Source organism: Macaca mulatta, chromosome 16, assembly GCF_049350105.2.
Source record: "Macaca mulatta isolate MMU2019108-1 chromosome 16, T2T-MMU8v2.0, whole genome shotgun sequence".
NCBI classification, from domain to species: Eukaryota; Metazoa; Chordata; class Mammalia; order Primates; family Cercopithecidae; genus Macaca; species Macaca mulatta.
In genome coordinates this window covers 90,450,035-90,466,273 of record NC_133421.1, presented here as the reverse complement: position 1 = coordinate 90,466,273, position 16,239 = coordinate 90,450,035, and the positions used below count along the sequence as shown (strand labels likewise).

The 16,239-nt window shown below is 48.1% G+C and overlaps 1 protein-coding gene and 1 long non-coding RNA gene across 5 annotated transcripts in view; one reads left to right on the top strand and one right to left on the bottom strand.

Moving 5' to 3' along the window:
- Positions 1-16,239, bottom strand: part of RPTOR (regulatory associated protein of MTOR complex 1) — a 412,728-nt gene that overhangs the window by 191,234 nt on the left and 205,255 nt on the right. The window lies entirely within an intron of this gene.
- LOC144336083 (uncharacterized) lies at positions 11,005-15,570 on the top strand. The gene is made up of 2 exons (XR_013407507.1): positions 11,005-13,970; positions 14,281-15,570. It is a non-coding gene; the product is annotated as an uncharacterized LOC144336083 (long non-coding RNA).

Sequence of the window (16,239 nt, the reverse complement as noted above, 5' to 3'; positions counted from 1 at the left end):
GAAAACAGTGGATTCTGGGTAATTTTTCTTTCATTTCTTCCTTTTCATTGCTTACTATTATAATATTGTTTGTGCAATAAATTAAAAGAGAGCAAAGGCTCCCTCTGGGGTTCTTACAATGATGGGTATTTCTGGGTCACGTGGTTTGAGAGCCAAACACGTGGGCTGCGTCTGTTTTTCATCCTATGCCCAGCGCCGCTGCACCCTTACGCCAGCACTTCTGCGCGGAGGATCAACTTGATCTTCGGTGGAAACCACGGCTGGCTCTGTCCCCTGGCTTCTGCTGCACTTTAGTATTTTCAACATTCTCAACTACCCCCTGAAGCATCTGAGAAGAAGAAAACAACTCAAGAAGCCTAAAATCAAGGTAAAGAAAAGAGAAGACTGGGTGGGTGTGGGGGTCACACCTGCAGTCCCAGCACTTTGGAAAGCCGAGGTGAGAGGATTGCTTAAGGCCAGGGGTTTGAGACCATCCTGGGCAACATAGCAAGACTGCTACCTGTTCAAAAGAGAAAGAAAGAAGACTAACAAGAAGTCAAAGACAGAAGACTAAGAACAAGGAAAGTCACAGGAAGAAAGGAGAAAAACAGCACAGAGAAAATGGCTGAAAACAAGAAGAAAGTCGGAGTAAAAGCCCTGCAGAAAAGGCTTTCCCATCTTCTCCACTGCAGGAAACAGGTGTTCTGCCTTTGGGTTGAAGCAGTGGCTGGAAGCTCACCCCGCATAGGGCACGCAGCCCCGGGCTAGGCTTGTCGGGTGGCTGAGGGGCCAGACTTACACCAGGAGGATGCAGACAGCAAGACAGCAGGGGACCGACAGACACAGGCCCAGGAGCCCAAGGGAGGAAGGTGCAGAGACCCTGCCGGACCACACACAGGCAGGCCCGTGGAGGAAAAAGCCGCATTTTAAAGCAAGCAACTTAATTACCTGAAAACCTTCCACAGTAGAGGGGCAGAGAAAGGGAATGATGAATGACTTGAGGACAGACACTGTGTCCGCATCCTCCTTGATTTCTCTGTGGCATCTTACAGTCCCCTGCACACAGCGAGTCCTCGGGAAACACTGCGGGACTGCGGCGCCACAAATGCTACTTTTCACAGCTTCCCAGGGGCCGCCCCCATTCGGTCCCTGCTGAAAGCTCTATAAAGTCCCCAATGGGCAGCTGGTTCTCGTGTAAAGTACGGCACGGCATCAAGTAAAGTGATAACGTGTAATACCTTCAGCTCACATTGGCGAAGGCAGGCAGCATGGAATAGTGAAAATAACACAGGATTTGGGATCAGAAGATCCAGGCTCCTGTTTGGCTCTGCTATAAATGAAGCTGTCCACCCCGGACGGCCGCACACGGAGCATCTGGTACCTCTTCAGTAACACAGTGACGTTTTATGCACTACATCTGCTTTGACGAGTCCTGGGTTATTAGCAAGAGCGAATGTGACACCATATGGGAGAATACTCTCTGGATTGTGAAATATGACACAATTCATACTCAACAGCTTGCATTACATTGCGGGTCCACTTCCGAAGCACTCTCCCGTGCCGTCTGTGTCACACGGGAGCGTGAGCATCATCATCACACAGGCGCTGTCGAGAACCGAGAACTTAAGGGAGTAGAGACGAGACCAGCTGACGTCCAGACTCCCAGAGTCCCCGCTTTCTCCGGATGTCACAGCACCCTTGATCACACCAACAGGACACGAGGCTTTTAAAAACTTGAGGTGTTTCTAATGAGCACAATGATCAGTGCTTCTTTCAACGAAGAAATAGAAAAATAGGGAGTGATGGTTTACATTAAAGCCTGACTCAGCCTTGTCCTTCTGACAGCCCGAGAAGAGGGCCTCTGTCAGGGTTCGGCACCACACCCCCGGGGCAGGCCGGATAGCCCTGCGTGTCCACCGGGAGCTGCCTGGAGGGAATCAGAAGCGGTCGATGTCTGAGGGAGCTCTGTTGCACAACAGAACACACTGAACACAACCAGGCACTGAGCGTTCCTCTTCCACAAAGAACAGTTTGCTGGCAGCGCCACAGTGACTACACGTCCCCAGCAAGGCTACCCATCCGTCCCACCAGCCTGCCCAGGCACCTGCCTGGAGGAGGGCCTGGTGCCAGAGGAAGCAAATCCAAGTAACATCTAGGAGCCGGCCAGCTCGGAGCAAGGCTGCAGGGCTGCCTCGTAAACAAACAGACCGGCCAGGCGTCGGCCAGGCCTCGGCGAACGGTTCCAACCAAGTGCTCGGTGTAAAACACGCCCCCAGTGGCCTGCCTTGGAGCAAAGCACAGGCACAAATCAAAATAAAGGAAGGGCCTTTCCAACAAACTTCAAGTCCAACAATTGGCAAGGGAGTGAAAAAGAAGAAGAAAAACTGACCTATAAAAAGCAGAGACATTGTAAAGGACTGTCTTCCCATGCGCCCCCAGAATATACTGCTTCAACAACCATGGTGGATATTAAAACCCACTGCCAGAGGCGCTATTCACCAGAGTGGGATTTAGCTGCAACTGCAGTACACTGTTGCATCCGCAGAGTCTCTCTCTGTGGGAACAAAAGATCCCCACTAGCTGTGTCTCTCTCACAGTCCCTCTGGACTTTGGTGACAAACTGCGGTGAAGCGACAACGTCCAGGGCCAACAACAGCGCCTGCCCGCCTGTCCCAAGAGTGGTGGTGCTGCTCCTGGGCGGCCCTGTGTCACTGGCTCGGCCACACGCCTGCTTTCTCTGGCGGGAGAGACCCAGGAACAACTCTGTGCCTCTCCAATAGCACAGTGCCAGCGCACGCCACCTGCACACACACGGCTCTCCAATAGCACAGTGCCAGCGCACACCACCTGCACACACGGCTCTCCAATAGCACAGTGCCAGCGCACACCACCTGCACACACACGGCTCTCCAATAGCACAGTGCCAGCGCACACCACCTGCACACACGGCTCTTTGAGAAAATCTGATTTTAAAAGCCCTGCATGTATTAAGCCTTTTAAGTGGTGATGAGGAAGCAGAAGGTAATGACGAGCAGAGCTCTCAGGTCAGAAAACCCCGGTTCAAATCGCAGCCCTGGCCCTGCCCTTGCACAGCCCCAGGCAAGTTCACACCTTGATGTCTGGCTGCCATCACTTACCTTTCACTTACTTGATGAGGGTAATGGAACTATAAAATAGGAATTACTGAGATTAAAAGAAACAAAAAGTTTTAATATGCACCTGGTACTTAATAAAAATTAAATACACATTAGTCTGCTCCTTAAGATTTTTGCTCACAGATTCAATAATGACCTCACAGTGCTAGAGCTGGTGCTTTACTGAATGAAACAAAGTCCAAGCCATTGGATGAGCTGTGTGGCTGGTGAAGTCGCGCAGGAGAATGGGGGCAGCTGCCCCTCAGGGAGCCCGGGGAGGGGGTGGGGGCGAGGAAGAGACCAGGCATGCGATGGGGAGAGGAGGGGGTCCAGGTGTGTGGGGGGAGGGGTAGGGAGACCAGGCGTGTAGGGGGAGGGGAGGGGGGTCCAGGTGTGGAGGGGGAGGGGAAGGGGGGGTCCAGGCATGTGGGGGGAGGGGCAGGGAACCAGTCACGTAGGGGCAGGGGCGGGAGAACCAGTCATGTAGGGGCAGGGGCGGGAGAACCAGTCATGTAGGGGGAGGGGTGGGGGAACCAGTTATGTTGCGGGCAGCACTGGTGGTCCCTGCTGGACTGGGGTCAACCCAGCACCATTTGGGTCAAATGACAAGGAGGTCCAAGGGCTGCCCAAAACAATGACGTCTTCAGAAAAATTGCTATTGTTTTTGGATGTGATATTAAGGAAAGCAATCCAAGACAAAGATGTACATTTATATTTTAAAAGCAGCCAAACAGTGGCAGATGAAGGCAGGTGAACATATTTCGACTCTGGCCTGTGCAGTCCAGGCACTCATTCACGGCCCTGATACCTGAGGTGCCTCCACACCTCTACGTACAGAAATTAGTGTCAGGCCTGTAATCCCAGCACTTGGGGAGGTTGCAGTTGGAGGACTGCTTGAGGCCAGGAGTTCAAGACCAGCCTGCACAATATAACAAGACCCCATTTCTACAAAAAATGTGAAAAATTAGCCGGGCACGGTGGTGTGCACCTACAATCCCAGCTACCAGGGAGCCTAGAAGGTCGAGGCTGCGGTAAGCTGTGACTGCCTTGCTACACTCCAGCTGGGGTGCCTGAGCGAGAAGAAGGGCAAGTTAGATCCAGCAGCAACAGCTTCCCCCATGTGGGGGGCGGGGCCTGGAGCCAGGCATGGCAGTGACCAGCTGAGGGACACAGGGGTTCAGAACTCCTGGGAGATGCCAGCCGGCCTCCACCCACCCCCACCCCACCCAAGTCCGAATGGAGGCAGCAGGGTTTCCTGTGTCATTCCTAAGGCCTCTCAGGTGATGCCTTCCTTCCATTACACAGAAAAACAAGAAACACAAACAACCAGGGTAAACACCTGTGGCTGGGAGGGAGAGGGGCGTTCCAGGTAGAGAAGACCTGATTACAATGTTGAGGGCTGGACAGGAAGGGCAGAAAGCTTGGGAGGCACCCCCTTCCGTCCTGAAGCTTAATTGCACCTGGAGGGAAAGAACTAGGCAGTGAGGTCCAGGAGGGCCAGCGGGCAGCGGGAGTGTCCTCTTGCTGGGGTTGTCCTTTTGTTTTAGGCATGAGAGGTTTATGCAGGTGTAATGACGAGGAAAGTGCAGGCAGAGGGACAGCCTGAGGAAAGAGGGATTATCTCAGCGAGGTCAGGATGTGATAGCTGGATGCGCTGCAGTTTCTCACAGGCAGAAGAGTACGTCGAGAAGAGGGCCAAGAACACAGCCGGGGGAGATCATACATCCAGGTGCAGGAAGAGAAGCCAGTCAGAGAGTGGGAGCTACAGAGAGGCAGCCGCAGACCCCAGGGCGGGGAAGGAGGTGGTGGAGGGGGTGTCCCTTGCTTCAGCTCCGCAGCGGACTCCTCAGGGGCAAGGATCAGGAACAGGCCAGAGAGGCTGACAGCTCGGAAGGCAGCGATCGCCTCGACGGTTCTGGGAGAGCTCCTGGAGTGGCAGGAAGGCAGGGGGCTGCCCCGGGGCCGAGAGAGGCAGTACACACTGTATGCTGGGAGAAGCCCAGTGGCAACAGCAGCACAAACCAGACACACTAAGGGGAAGACGCACAATTTAAGGAAAGAGGTTGCTGGGCTTAGGTCAGTTGCCTTCTGTGCTTTGTTGCTGGTTCTGATGGGGAAATCTGAGTCCAAACATCTGTGGATTGGAAGGTGGGGGTCTTGCGGACAGCGAAAGTGAAGAGAGGAAGCGTCTGAGGCTGGTAAGTGGGAACCACAGGCTGAAAGCGCTACCAGCAGTGCGCTTTTCCTTATAGAGAATGCAAACAGCATGGCCTCTTGCATAGTAACAGAGAAGATGTATTCACAACTGACAATATCGTTGTCCTCCGTTAAAAACGGTAGGTGACAGACATACCTGGACCCTGAACCCGCCTGTCCCTCCGACAGCCACTGCCATGCCCAGCTCCAAGCCTCACCCACCCGGGTGAGCTGCCCATGTCAGATGCAATTTGTTCCTCTGTGTTCCCAAGTGCCCTGGGCAGCTTCCTCAGGAGAGCCCGGACCACGCTGCCGCTGAGCTACGAACGTGGCTTCTCCAACAGGCTTCCATTTCCCGGAGGGCTGCTACGCTGCGGAGGCAGGTCCCTCCTAAAATTCCTGTCGGAACTGAGGACCCGAAGCGACAGTGCTAAGAGGCGGGGCTTTAGAAGATGGTTACATCCCAAGGCTCCACCGTCCTGAGTGGGATTGTAGCAACCTGATTTAAGGCGGGGGTGCTGGAGGAGTGCAGCCTCTCCTGCCTTCTGCCACGTGAGGATGCGCGGTCCTCCCAGGAGGCCATGGGAAAAGACACCACCTCGAACGCAGAGAGCAGCCCTCACCTGACCCCAAAATCGCCAGTGCCTTGACCTGGGACTTCCAGCCTCCAGAACCGGGAGAAATAACTCTCTGTTCTTGATAAATTACCCAGTTTCGGGGGCCTGTCCAGCAGCACTGGTGGGCTGAGATAAGGGTGGAGACCCCCGTGTGACTGGCTCTGCAGGCCGGGCCAGCCCCTGCAGCTGCACAGCACGTACCACAAAGAAGGTGCTGCCAACAGAAGAAATCCCAGCCCGAGCTTCGTGGTCATGGACCCCACCCTCCCTCTCGTGTCCTGGCCACCATCCTTCTCTCAGATGCCACACTGGGCTGCTGGCCCAGATGCGTTCAGGCCTGTGAGCAGGTCAGGGTAGTGCCTCACAATGCCTTTCTCCACCTCCTCTCACTGGTGAAACTTCACTCATCACAGGGGGTGGCACGAGGACGCCCCAGCAGCAGTGATGCCGCCTGCCTCCAAGGCAAGCACAAGGAGTGTCCCTAGTCTCTCCTCTGTCTCCAAGAAGAGCACTGATCAGAGGGAGCGCCTCTCCCTGGAGACCCTCTTTTCCTGGCGCACAGGGACTGTGGCTCACAACCCTCATGACTTAGGTGTTTACCAGCTACCTGGGCCAGGCCGGGAACTCAGAAGTTCTCATTGCACAGAGTCCTTTCAACGTGCGAATAAGCAGCACTCGGGCTGCTCCCAGCGACACTGGTGACAGTACTCAAAGTTAGGTTTAATGCCCAGTCTCAGAGTGCACTGAAATGGCTTCTGAATCCAGTTTAAATTGTTCTATGTACCGACTATGCATCTACAGCAACATTTACTCAGCAGTACAAATAACGAGAAACCAAAGGAGGCTAACGTCTCCTGGATTAATTCACACCATTTTATAACAAGGCTGGCAACACCATGCCACCATCCTTATGGGTTCACATGTCAGCTTGGTTCTGGCATGGGACACCGTGCCACCCTCCACACAGGCCTATATGATGGCATGGCTCTGGCATGGGACACACGCCACGCTCCATACAGGTCTATATGACAGCATGGTCCTGGGGTTCCAACAATGATGCCATCGAGACAGGCATTACCGATTCCATCTCAGCACAAGTCAAATGAGGATGAAAATGGCTTCTGCAATACACTGCCCAGTTTAACATGAGTCAAATGACCACTTTTTTTATTTACAAAAGGGTCATGAACGCCTACTATGAAATATGGAGCTGGATGCACTGCCAGTTTTTGCATGCAATGTGACCTAACGTCACTGATTAAATACAGAGGCATGTGCATGCTTAGGCACATAAATCAGAAAAGAAGCCAAACTACCACTAAAATGCCCAGAAGTTTAAGAAGAAGATACAAAGAGGCAAACAAGTAGTTAACGGGTCATTGTGTGATAAATGTGATATAAATCCGTTGTTCAGCAGGTATGATTTCAAACAAGCACTGAAGCTAATGTGGAACATAGTGATGATGGCATCAAACAGGAGACAACAAACGCCTTTCTTCCCATTAGACACGGACAGTGAGGAGGCCTGGGACAGGCAGGAGTGAGGCCAGGGGCTGAGCACTCTTTCCCGTGCAGTATTCCACCCAAGCTGATTTCTGAGAATTACACGAATAACTCAGTAGCTATGGGAGACCCACTGTGGGCTCGACTGCATAGTCTTAATTCTTTTCTGAATGTTCCTTTTATGTTAAAAGAATACTCTGTGTACACTTGCTACCCTTGAGTCCTTCAGACACATTTCACATGGATGCATTCAAATGCTCACAAAGTCTTTGGGACTCACTAAGCGGCCTACTGGGACTCCAAGTGAGATCATGCACTCCCTGGCTCTCCTGTTAGACGGAGATGGGAGAAGGAAATGTGAGCCGACAGTGAATGACTAGAAGGGAAGTCCCAACATGAACCAAAAACATAAAGGCAAGCAGCTCTTAAAAAAAAATTCAGGGGCCAGTGCAGTGGCTCACGCCTGTAATCCCAGCACTTTGGGAGGTCTAGGTGGGCGGATCGTGATGTCAGGAAATTGAGACCATCCCGATTAACATGGTGAAACTCCATCTCTACTAAAAATACAAAAATCAGCCGAGCGTGGTGGTGGGTGCCTGTAGTCCCAGCTGCTCGGAAGGCTGAGGCAGGAGAATCACTTGAACCAGGGAGGCAGAGGTTGCAGTGAGCTGAGATTGCGCCATTGCACTCCAGCCTGGCGACAGAGCAAGACTCCGTCTCAAAAATAATAAAATAAAAAACATAAAAAAATTCATGTAACACTTTTTCTTAGGGAAATAAGGTGATTTTTAAAAGGCCCTAGGTGCATAAAATTTGGTCAAATTAGTCAATAGTTAGGCAGTGGCCTTACAAGTATTTTTTTGGCTTTTACCATTACTAATTACACTGAGCCTTGGGACAGCAATTTGATATAGTCAGCAGATATTTAAAAATTTCACAAAGGTTGTCTGTCTACTCTGTTCAGTCTTAAAAGTTTGGCAGAATTCACTAGTAAAGGTATCTGGGTGGGGGGTTATCTTTGTATGGTTGTTAACCAGAAATTTAATTTCCTTAAGAGATATATCCTATCCAAATTTTCTTTTTCTTCTTCTGTCAGATTTGATAACTTGTGTCTTTCACAGAATTTATCCATTGCATCTAAGATGAAGAATTTACTGGCATATGGTCCTTCATGATTAAAATGATTCCCTTATTCTCCTTTTATTTATTAATTTTCGATTTTGGAGACACGGTCTCACTCTGTGGTCTATGCTGGGCTGCAGTGATCACGTCAGCCATGATTCCTCTCACGGCTGCACAGAGGTATCACACCTCTCATACCTCACATGCTCACTGCAGCCTTGATCCCTCTCAGCTCAGGTGATCCTCCCACCTCAGCCTCCCAAGTAGCTGGGACTACAAGCATGTGTCACCACGCACTGGTAATTTTTGTATTTTTTTGCAGAAATGGGGTTTTGCTATGTTGCCCAGGCTGGTCTTGAACTCCTGGGCTCAAGCAATCCACCTGCCTCAGCCTCCCGAAGTGCTGGGATTACAGGCGTGTGCCCTCGCACCTGGCCCCTTACTCTCCTTTTAACGTCTGTAGAATCAGAAAGGATGTGCCCTCCTTCATTTCTGATGAAGGTCATTTGTATCTTCCCTCTATTTTTTTTGAGCACTGTATGAAAAGTTTTGACAATTTTAACGAACCTTTCAAAAACTATCAACTAGTTTCATGAATCTTCACAAGTTTTTGGGTCGATTTCTGTTTACTTTTGCTCTTTATCATTTCTTTTCTTCTACTTACTTAGGGTTTAATGTATTCTTTTTTTTCTGGTCTTAAAGAAAAACTTAGACCATGTATTTGAGAGTTTTCTAATTAAAAACTATAAATGGCATTAAATTTTAAGATCAATTATTGCTGGTATATGAACACCTAGTTCAGTAATGATGCCTGTTGCTTTCCATAGTGACAAACAGTGAGCTTACAAATAGCAGTAAGAAAGGGTATAGTGCACACCTCTAGGTGGACCTTTGCAAGCATTTCTATATACTGCTAACAAAGAAAAAGGACTGCCAACTAAACAGGTACGTTACTTATTGTAAGATCCTCCTGGACCTCAGATATGTTAAGCGTGAAAATGCACATGCTGGATCAGGCGTGGTGGCTCATGCCTGGAATCCCAGCACTTTGGGAGGCTAAAGCGGAAGGACCACTTGAGCCCAGGAGTTCAAGGATGCAGTGAGCTATGACTGTATCACGGCGCTCCCACAGAAGTAAAAGTGAGAGACCCTGTCTCTATTTTTTAAAAAAGGACCAGATGTGGTGCCTCACACGCTTGTAATCCCAGCACTTTGTAAGGCCGAGGTCTGAGGATCTCTTGAGCTTAGGAGTTCAAGACCAGCCTAGGCGACACGGTGAAACACAGTCTCTACAAAAGACACAAAAACTAGTCGGGTATGGTGGCATACAACTGTAGTCCCAGTTACTTGGGGGGCTGAGGCGGGAGGATTGCTTGAGCTCGAGAAGTTGAGGCTGCAGTGAGCCATGTTCACACCACTGCACTCCTGCTGGGATCATGTCTCAAAAAATAAAAAAAGCACATGCTAGAATCAGTGAATTATGTTAGATGACCCTTACTGTAAACAGAAAACTACAAATGTTCACATTCCTTCTGCTGGTTATGGAGTTATCTTGTCTTACTGGGGGTCAGGAATTCTAATACTGTTTTAGTGCTAGAATCTTTGCCTTATTCCCAGCTTCGAAGGGAAGACGTCTCAAGTCCCTCCACTAGGCTGATTTGCTGAAGAGCTCTGACGTTGCCTTTACCAAGTTAAGTAAGTCACGGTAACCTGCATTTAGACATGAGAGACTACCGATGACAGTGATCTCAACTTCCTCCATAACGAGAGAAAAAGAACAGGACAAGGACGGAGAGCCCCAGGAAGGAAATCATAGCAAATGAGAGGCGCTGGGCATGAGAAGAGAAGCGGAACAACCACAGTGGAGGCTGTCAGTTCGGGGGCCCAGGCACCCAGCTTTGAATCCTGGCTCCACCAGTTACTCTCCAAGCAACCTGAACTTCCTCATCCTGAAAGCAGCACTAATGCTAGTCCACACCTCACATGCATGTGGTGTTAGATGAGTTCATTAGTGGAATGGCTCCAGCGATGCTTGACAAATGCTAACTACTGTCACCCCTGTAATTGTAAAATGTCAACCAAAAAGAAACAGTTGGACAAGTGGTAAGTGGCTCAGCAGAGGTGAGAGAAGTGAAGTCTTCGACCTGGATGGTGCAAAGTCAAAATGAAGCACTCAGCTCTCAAAGCCTGGTATGAGCAAGGATCAAGAACGGAGACAACCAGGTCTCTCGAAGGAAGAACGGAGAGCAAGTGCCCAGCTGAAAACCTGGGAGAAGAGTGTCCAGAGGCCCCGGACGCCTCTTCCCATACCGGCAGGGCTCACAGGCAATGAGACCCTCTGGATACAGAGACGCAGTGGACAGCGTAGGGCTGCCTTATCTTCCAGATTCACTCTCTTCATTTTGCTTTTCATCTGCTTATTGCAGTTTTCCCCTGGCTCTTTAAGGCGAACATTTAATTTTTCTTGTTTTTTTAATCTTTGTTTTCTGACTAAACGTATTAAATCCTCGCCTGCTTTGGCTATATACACCCCACAGACAGGAAAAGTGCTATTACTAACATCTGGCTGTATTTTATCAGTTTTAAAGTATTTCCTCTTTAATCCAAGGATTTTAAGATTTTAGTTTTCAGACTTTTGTTAAAGCTGTCCTTTTGTTACTGAGTTCTAGCTTCATTGTGTGTGGTCTGCCATGGAGTTTACATGAAGCTGATGCTTCTGGATTAGTAAAGCTTTCTTTGTAGTCACGTGCGTGATTTATTTCTGTGAATGGTCCGCACATGTCCACACTCCCCGCTGGATGTATGGCCCTGTGTGCCTCTATGAGGTCTGGCTAATTAATTCGGTGACTAAAGCCTTCTCTGTTGTGCTTCCTTTGTCTGTGCTTGGTATCTCTGTATCTGAGCACATTTCTCATTCATCTGCTTCGATCCATACTTACTTCAGTTCTCATCTTACCTAGTTCAAGGCCATGTTGTCAGATGCACACGGATTCATGATCAGTATATACCTTCCTGCTTTCCTGTTCCTTTTACCACAATACAACATTTTTCTTTGCCCGTTTCAATAATTTATCTCAGCTTCTGCTTTGAGTCATATTGGAACTAGCCACTTCAGATTTCTTTTAGCTCATATTTCTCTTTTTTATCCTTTGATTTCCAACCTTTGAAAGGGGTCTTGCCCCATCACCCAGACTGGAGTGCGGTGGTGCGATCACAGCTCACTGCAGCCTTGAACTCCTGGGCTCAAGTGATCCTCCTGCCTTAGGCTCCGGGGGAGTTGAGACCACAGGCGTAAGCCACCATGTCTAGCTAATTTTTAAATTTTTAGTAGAGACAGGGTCTTGCTGTTTTGCCCAGGCTTAAATGTTTTGCTTTAAATGTGTGTCTCATGGACAAGAGACTGCTGTATCATAATTTTATCCAACACAAGAATCATGGCCCTTTGAGAGGTGAGTTCAATTCATTTACAGTTACAACTTTACTCGAAAACATTTTAGCCATCATATCTTACACTTTCTATTTACTAAGCTTGTCTTTTCTCCTTTTCTACCTTTTTTTAGAGAGGAGAAAATTTTCTTTCCTTAGATATTTAAACTTTGTCTCTGCCTCTCGCTTTTCTCCCCTTCCCTCTAGCTCCGTCCTTTTGCTGGGAATTCCTCAAACAAGCTTCCCAGCTTCCTGGTTTATTCTTGGCCCTATCTATAATGTTGCTTTTCAATCTATCTCTCCAGTTATTCCACTAATTACATTTTTCATACTCAACGCTTCCAACTGATCTTTCTTCCTGTTTCTTCTTATTTCCAATTGTCTTTTATCACTTTGAATATATTTATTATTGGATTGCTTCTTGCTTCTCTTTTCACAAGGGTGGTGGGACAAACCCTCTTTCCTCCCTCTTATTTTCCTTCTGAGCCCCAGACACAGCACAGCAGGCCGTGTATATCAAGGGCAATTGGGAGGAGAGCCGAGCGCCCTCAGCCTCACCTGCACCCTGGGGCCCTCACCAGCTCCACTGTCTCCTCCGGTCTCACCCCTCACCCCAACCCCCAGTGGGGACCCAGCCATCTCAAGGGAGCAGCAAGGTCTCCGGCTGTGCTGCTGAGTGGGCTCCCTCCAGGATCCATCAATCTCCCTCTTTCCTGTGGCACCCGAGGACAGGGTTCAGCCAGGGAGTCAGCAGCCCGTGCCCCTCCGTCTGCTTTAATTCCCTTTCTTACCGCATCCATCAGATGGTTTTTACATGTCATCTTTTTAAAAGGGAGCTCTATTACAATATATTATGATATTCATCTTAATTGAGTGTATGTCAAGAGACTGGAACAGTGAGAGAACACTGTCTAGTTTGGGGAGAAAAAAATATTCTTTGGAAACGGCCTGGAAGCCGCCGCGGGGACTGTGTGAGATCCATGATGCTGAGGCTCTACTGTGAAAGGCTCCACATCATAAAGCTGTTTCTCCAGACGCGAATTCCAAATTAAACTCGCCTACTACTAAGGTCTAAGATAGAGTGGGATACTACAAAAGAGCATTTTATTCAATAATGTGTCCCGGTTACTTCACCCTCTGGGAGGACCAGTGAGCTCCTCTCCCTTCACACATAACGCGCGAAGACACAGTCATCAGACTGTTGTTGAAAGGAAGCGGCAAAAGACCCGAGAGCACTGAATGGGCAGAACAAAGTGTGTTCTCTGGCAAAGCAGATATATTTTAGAAGACTCCTTGGAGAACAAATGGTTAACTCTATCATCAAAACCACAAGAATTTATGTTTCTAAAGGTAATTCTGAATGATTCTTGGTTGAGTCATCAAGAAAAAATACGAAGGAAATGTCACAGCAAATGTCTGAAATGAGACAGGCACTGCAAACCGCTTAGCCTGGCCAGATAGAGCCACGCTGAGCCTCCACCCCACCTGCGCGCCAGGAGATCTGTGCATCTTCCGTCTCTTGCAGGCAATGCGGGAGCGAAACTTTCCACGCTGACAAACCCACGTTAATGCTCTATCATGAACATTTATACTCCTGGAAATCCTTCAACTTAATTGAAAGAAAGGAAATAAGTTTTTTGACCTCTTTTCAATCAAAAATAATATCTATCATTTTCATTAATAGACAATACTAGTGCACACAGCACAGTGCAATAGACATCAATCTGTTTTATAGCAAGTCCCACAGCAAATTAAGTCCCACTGGGTTATAATTTTCAGTAGTATACAAATAGACCCATAATAAATCTAAAATGGTATTATGCCACTCAATCAAAGAAGTAGAAAACAGCCAAGGGAAAAAATATATTTTGGAATCTTACACTGTATTGACGTACATGGTGAGTAAGATAATAATTTATATGGAAAGTAATATCATTGCTCATTTTGGAATTATTGAAATCAGTTTTTGAAAATGAAAAAGACACCGGGCGCGGTGGCTCACGCCTGTAATCCCAGCACTTTGGGAGGCCGAGGCGGGCGGATCACAAGGTCAGGAGATCGAGACCACGGTGAAACCCCGTCTCTACTAAAAATACAAAAAATTAGCCCGGCGTGGTGGCGGCGCCTGTAGTCCCAGCTACTCGGGAGGCTGAGGCAGGAGAATGGCGTAAACCCAGGAGGCGGAGCTTGCAGTGAGCCGAGATCGCGCCACTGCACTCCAGCCTGGGCGACAGAGCGAGACTCCGTCTCAAAAAAAAAAAAAAAAAAAAAAAAAAAAAGAAAAGAAAATGAAAAAGACTGAGGCAAAAATGAAAAAAAAATTAGAGAACAATATCTTCCAACAACTAGTTCATCACCAAATAAGATTCATAAATACACTTGCCACCAAATACACATGTACACATTTTGTCCAAATGAAGCAAAGCTGTATGCTATTTACCCAGCACACCGCATTCTGCAGCAGCTGTGCCAGCATAATGAGAGCAGCGTGCTTAGAAACCGTTCTCTTATTTACATAGTAAAGGGAGGGAGAGAGGGAGGGAATCTACCTTCCTGAGCATTGTCCTTCTCTAGGTCACCTGCCAACCGGGCAGACACGCACAGCCGTCATCTGCAGCCCAATCCTGGTTCCCTTTTCTGGAGCAGGAAGTGCCAAGCTACAGCTCCCGGGCCAAATCTGGCCAACTGCCTGTTTTCTTAAAGAAAACTTGACGGAGGCCTGGTGCGGTGGCTCATGCCTGTAATCCCAGCACTTTGGAAGGCTGAGGCAGGCGGATCAACTGAGGTCAGGAGTTTGAGATCAGCCTGGCCAACATGGTAAAACCTCGCCTCTACTAAAAATACAAAAATTAGCCAGGCATGGTGGCGGGTGCCTATAGTCCCAGCTACTCAGGAGGCTGAGGCAGGAGAATCGCTTGAACCAAGAAGGCAGAGGTTGCAGTGAGCTGAGATCGCACCACTGCACTTCAGCCTGGGCAACAGAGCAAGACTTGGTCTCAAAAAAAAAAAAAAAGAAAAAAAGAAAAAAAGAAAAAAGAAAAAAGCAAGCTTGACTGGAACACAGCCATGCTCATTGGTTTATCTATTGCCTGTGGCTCTTTCGTGCGGCCAACAGCAGACTTGGGACTGTCTGGCCCGAAAAGCCTAACCCAAGTGCGTCTGCCCCTTCACAGAACCAGGTCTGCCGACTTCCATCAGAGTGCTAGGCTGAACCTTCCCACCCTCACACTCCTGATGCCTAAGTCCTAAAGCCCTAGGCTCTGGCTAAATAAAACATGGAACTTCAACATAGTAAATAGTAAAATGATACTTACTAAGAGTCTCTAATGATCTAGGGCAGGGAACTCTAGTATAATGCTAAGGGTTAAGGATATGAAATAGTAAATTCTGTCCACTTACATCACTGCAAAAGGTACATGCACAGAAAAAAGGCCAACAGGCAATACATCAAAAAGTGAACACTAGTTGTCCTTAGATGGTAAAATCTTGGATAATTTTTTTCTACTTTTAACTTTTTAGTAATTTTCTGAAAAGAATGTATATTTCATTTTTAATTAGAAAATAAATTGACTTTTCAAAATGAAAAAATAAAACTGTAATCCTAAAAACATGTAATTACTGTCTGACAAACAATCTCATTCTTCCACTGGGGGGAAAAAAAAAAACCCTGGTGGTTTTTAACTTAGCTCACACAAAACTACACATTTCACTTGATAATTCTTTAATGAACATAGTCCATTACCACTCACAGGCTACAGACACCCAGCAAAATGTCATGTTCAACCTAATTTCAGCACTTCAGTATGGGAGAAAGCAGTTTACTGTAAAAGAGCTGCCACCTGAGACACCGCTCAATTGTTCCAGGCAGTGGTTATCTGATGACCACTGTCTGCCACTGTGGCATATTGATTTCAAAGTCCCTCTTATGGTAACTGTATCGGTTTGTTTTTTACTGCACTTCCTACTAAATGCTTACTTTAAAAAATCTGACTGTGTCCTAACTCCTACAAAGATTTCAGAGGCTACTGGGATGATGCATCACGTCTTGGTAGAGAGAAAGCACATTTCCCAATCAAAGGGCAGGTACCCATTTTAGAAATAACAAGGCCAGCAGCCCTCAGTGTGAAAGCCGGCTTCTTTATTTTATTTTATTTTACAGATGGGGTTTCCCTGTGTTCCCAGGGCTGGTCTCAAACTTCTGGGCTCAAATGATCCTCCTGCCTCAGCCTTCCGAGTAGCTGGGACTACAGGACGCACTGCCA